The sequence below is a fragment of the Condylura cristata genome, unplaced genomic scaffold (genome assembly GCF_000260355.1).
Source record: "Condylura cristata isolate star-nosed mole 26May11 unplaced genomic scaffold, ConCri1.0 scaffold00041, whole genome shotgun sequence".
In the NCBI taxonomy this organism is placed as follows: Eukaryota; Metazoa; Chordata; class Mammalia; order Eulipotyphla; family Talpidae; genus Condylura; species Condylura cristata.
In genome coordinates this window covers 5,922,906-5,927,282 of record NW_004567142.1, presented here as the reverse complement: position 1 = coordinate 5,927,282, position 4,377 = coordinate 5,922,906, and the positions used below count along the sequence as shown (strand labels likewise).

Sequence of the window (4,377 nt, the reverse complement as noted above, 5' to 3'; positions counted from 1 at the left end):
CTCCCGTGGGACTGGATAGCAGGAAGGGGCCCAGGAACCTGAAATGTGCTGGTCGCGACTTAGTGGCGATGGGGTGGGGGTCGTTTAAGGAGGACAGTCAGGCAGCTGGGGTTTGGGGTTCCAGCAGTCAACACTGCATTCCTTCCCACCCTGCGGCTCTGCCACCCCCCCCCACTGGGGCAGCCAATGCCCACTCATTTCTTGTGTAACTTTCCAGAGGAATTCTGTGTTTCTCTGCGTACCCATTACAGCACCCCCTTTTTATCCCCAGATAAGAATCACAGTTTCTACACTTTGCTTTTCAAAGGTGGAGGATCCAAAGATCTCCCACAGACCTGCTAATGGAGTGGCCCCTTCCGTTTTAGTGGCTGTATAGTATTCCCTCTATCTTTCCATACTTAATCGGTCCACTGAGCACTTTGTACATAAATCAGTTCTTACCCACAAGCAAGTCACTGTAGTTTTCTTTTCATGCTTTCTTTCAATGCCCTTACTCACATATTTCATAACGACCTTGAGGTCTTTTAAACATTCATTGTGGATTCCCAATGACAGAACTAACACTGCCACACAAACCCTTCACGGAAGGTCCAGCTGGGGCAGGCGTGGGTCGGGTATTCTGCCAAACACCGTCGGTCACTTGCGACGCTGGGTTTCTCAGCAGGAGCTGCTGTTGCCGTCCCGCCAGGGTGAAGCTCCTCGGCTTCTGTGAGCCGCACACGCACCGCGTGTCACCTTCTTCCATGCTTGTTCTTTGGAGGGTCCCGCCTGGCCACACGCAGTGACTTGGCTTGATAAGGGGCCCACGGGACACTGGTCCTGCGCGCAGCTCCCTGGTGCTGTCCACTCACCAGTGGCACAAAGGGCACCTGCGTGGATCGGACGGCAGCCGCACTGCCCTGGGGCCTGGGGCCCTGGCGCGGCATCTTGGCCACGCGGGTGTAGGGTGACCTCTGGGGCCTGAGCCGTCGCCGGCCTCTCACAGCCCAGCACCTTTGCTGCATGGGTGGATGGAGGAGGCTGGGCTCGCCCAAGCCGCTGAGGTGACAGACCAGCCCTGTTAGCCCCTGAAACACAAGGCCTTGTGCATGCCCATGGTGAGAGAGTCTGAGGGGCCATGGTTTCCATCCTCTGCTACACAAGCCCCTCTGAACCACTCAGGTCCTGCAGTTTGGGCGAATCACGGAACCCATCAGCCCCTGGGCTCAGGAGCCACCATTCCCCCGCCTCTGGAGACAGAAGCATCGGGTCACTGAGCGCTGTGGTTCTGCTTAACCCCTGCGTCCCATCATCGGCAACCCACACACCCGAGATAATCTGGAGGGAGCCGCCAGCCCTTAGGTCCTGAGACGACTCAGACTGCCGGCGAGTGGGAAGCAGTGGCGCTCTCCCCACGAGGCCGCCTCGCGTGCACATGGGGACCCCACCCGCCACTGGGGTCCACACGCTTCCTTGCCCCCAAGTGAGCCCCGAATGGCCACGCACCCCAGGGGATCCGGGTCAGGGCCCTCTTCTGCGCAATGCAGCAGGAGAGCCTCACGACTGCTTTGTGGGTGGTGGGGTTGCACACAGCCCCCCTGCCTCTTGCCCCCTTGGGGCGCGTCTGCCAGGCATCAGGGAGCCCCCTGCTCCTCACTGAGCAGGAGGTAGGGGAGCTGCTGGGAGCCTGAGGACCCCCAAGTGTGCAAGTGTGTTTTTTCAGGCCTTTGCCCTTCCTCTTCCCCAGAGAAGCTCTGTTTGCAGCTAAGAACTCTCCAGCATCTGACTTTCCTCCACCCCAAACCCAATGCGGGCCAGCTCGACCTTCATGCATCATGACCCCACGACCCCAGAGCCCCCCCCCCCAGAGCTGACAGCAGTGGGAGCCTTTTTCAAACTTAACACTTTTAAGAATTTTAAGATGCACGGGGATTTGTGCCACGTACTGTTTCTGTTTGCCAGGTGTGTGATGAGCGCAGACCGGGAAGGGAGCTGGGGTCTGTCCTGGCTCAGGGGCCCTGCAGTCTGCGCCCGGGCCTCAGTTCAACCGGTGGGATAATAATCGCATTTGCCGCAGGGTTGAGACTGAAGGAATTAATACCCGGAACTTGCTTAAACCTTCCCCTGCAGGCACGGCAACCCCCGCAGAGGATTATCTGCTGCTGTTATTGCTACAAATTGACAGAGTGTTTTATTCTCTCTCCTGCACATCCACCAAATTTTACAGACCGGGCAAGTTACACTCAGGGAGCTCTCCTGCATACTTCTTCCCCTCCTCCCAACTTTCCTCTGCTTGCTTTCTGGACACCTTCCTGCTTATCCACTCCCCGGGTGGCTCCCCCCTCTGTGTCTGCTGTGGGTTGAATGGTGACCCCCCAAAACACACGATGAAATCCTAACCCCCAGAAGCTGCGATTGTGACCCGAGCTGGGGGCCTTTCCAGATGTCATCTGGTGAGGAGGAGGTGGTGCTGCGTTAGGTGCCCCTTAAGTTCCAAGATGGTGCCTGGGAAGGCGTTCTGGGGATACAGAGGAGCCCTGTAGGGCGAGAGGATGCTGGACACCTGCGAACTGGGAGGGGTGGGAAGGCATCCTCCAGTGAGCACGGCCCCCCATGCTTTGGTTTTTAACTTCGTGCCTCTACAAGGTGCGCGAATAAATGTCTAAAGCTGCTTGTCTGGGCTAGTTTTTTATGGGTGTCCCAGAAAAGCGGTCCAATATCCACGTCTCCCAGCCTGTCTCCCTGCTTCGGGTCAAAAGCAGCCCCATTCCATACGCCTCTTTGATTACAGCAGAATTCAGCTTCAGCCTCAGTACCTGTTCCACGCTTTCCCACTCGACCTCAGCCTCCCCTCAGTCTTTGCAAAGCCTCAATCACCCGGGGCCACCTTGACTGTCATTTCCGGAATCCCTGAACCGTGAGGGCTCAGTGAGCAGGGGACCCCGTGGGTTACCATCACATCTGTCCAGTGCAACAACATCTGCAGCAGCAAACGGTCTGGCCATTCCTACCCCTACCTGCCGTGAAGATCTGAGCAGTCGCATTCAGATGTCTGCATCTTGGCGGGCCTGGGATGGCAGGTCTCGCTGCGCGTCAAGCTCAAACCTTTGTCATCCAGTTGATCTCCATATGTGAGTGTCTGTGTAATTATACACTTACAGAAGTGAGAGGCTGGAATGATGCTTGAGAAAAGTCTGTGGGCTACAGTTGGGCTTTTAGGAAAGAGCTCAAAAATCCCTTTTTAAGGGGAGTTGGGGACTGTGACAGAGCTTTACATTTGTAGGGCGGTGAAGGGAGCAAGATTAGGGAGCCTGTAGTTTGGAATATTACACAGTCACAACAAAGGCGGGCCAGTTCCACTAGGCGCCCGGAGCCAGGTGGCCTCAGACACACACCTCCGATTGGGGACAGGGAACTGGGGCTCTGTAGGGTGTCGCGAACAGTCCTTGAATGTGAGGTGCCCAGGAGCAGCCCGTGGCCCGGCGTGAGGTGGTTCCCTTCCTCTGAAGCCATCTCCAGGAGGGGCACATAGCTTCAGGCTTCAAAACTCGCAGCAGCAAAAGCAGAGGCTTCTGTACTGAGGGGACCATGGTTTCTAAGCCCCAGAACCACCTCTGATAACTTCCATGTACAGGTGCAGATCAGGAAGTAGAATAAGTGTTGCTGTGAAGATTAGGGCGCTTTAGTTAGATGGAAGAAAGTCTTCTGGGAACTGGGGACCACTTGTAAAAATGTAAATAACAGCAAGAGACGAAACAACAGACCTCAGGTTAGAAGGAACTGCGAGGGTCATTTTATGACAGCTGCCTTGGCGGGATGTTCGGGCTTCTACATGCAAATGTATTTGACTGTTGAGTGACTTCATCCCACTTTAGTGAGGCTTTTTAAAAGAAAAAGCATGACCTGAGCGTTCTTCACCTTGGAGAGGATGAGTTAAACAAGACTGACAACTTCGCTGACTTAAATTTCTTGAAGTAGAAATGAAACCTCCCAACATCATGTAGAACAACTTCTCTGATAAGTCTTTGATCCAGACAGCATCATGAATGCAAAGAGCTTAAAAAAAAAGGAGAGTGTCAGAAATGCCCCAAACGCACTTTGTTCTCACTAATCAAACTTCAGAACAACATATTTTATAGGAATACTTTAAGCGAAGATCTTTTCAGCTTTGGGTCTATAGAAGGCAGCACCTTAAATCAAAGCTGTCAAATTGACTACAAAATGCTGTCAACCGGTTTTAGGCAGGAAAGATGAATGAAAGTTTGCCTAAGTTATTATTGCCGAAATATCTTTTTTTTTAAAGTTATTTATTTCTGCAGATAAGAGCTGGGGTGTGGGCCGGCGGTGCGGGGGTGAGAGGATTCATCAGAGGCAGAGCGGGGAGCAGAACAGGCAGAT

General features: G+C 54.0%; 1 long non-coding RNA gene across 1 annotated transcript in view; it reads left to right on the top strand.

Annotated features, from left to right (window-relative positions):
* The window catches only part of LOC101618555, a 4,737-nt gene extending 2,086 nt beyond the window's left edge, over positions 1–2,651 (top strand). The window contains exon 2 of the long non-coding RNA XR_001146137.1: positions 1,162–2,651. This is a non-coding gene — a long non-coding RNA (uncharacterized LOC101618555). The remainder of the gene's footprint in view (positions 1–1,161) is intronic.
* Positions 2,652–4,377: the final 1,726 nt, after the last annotated feature.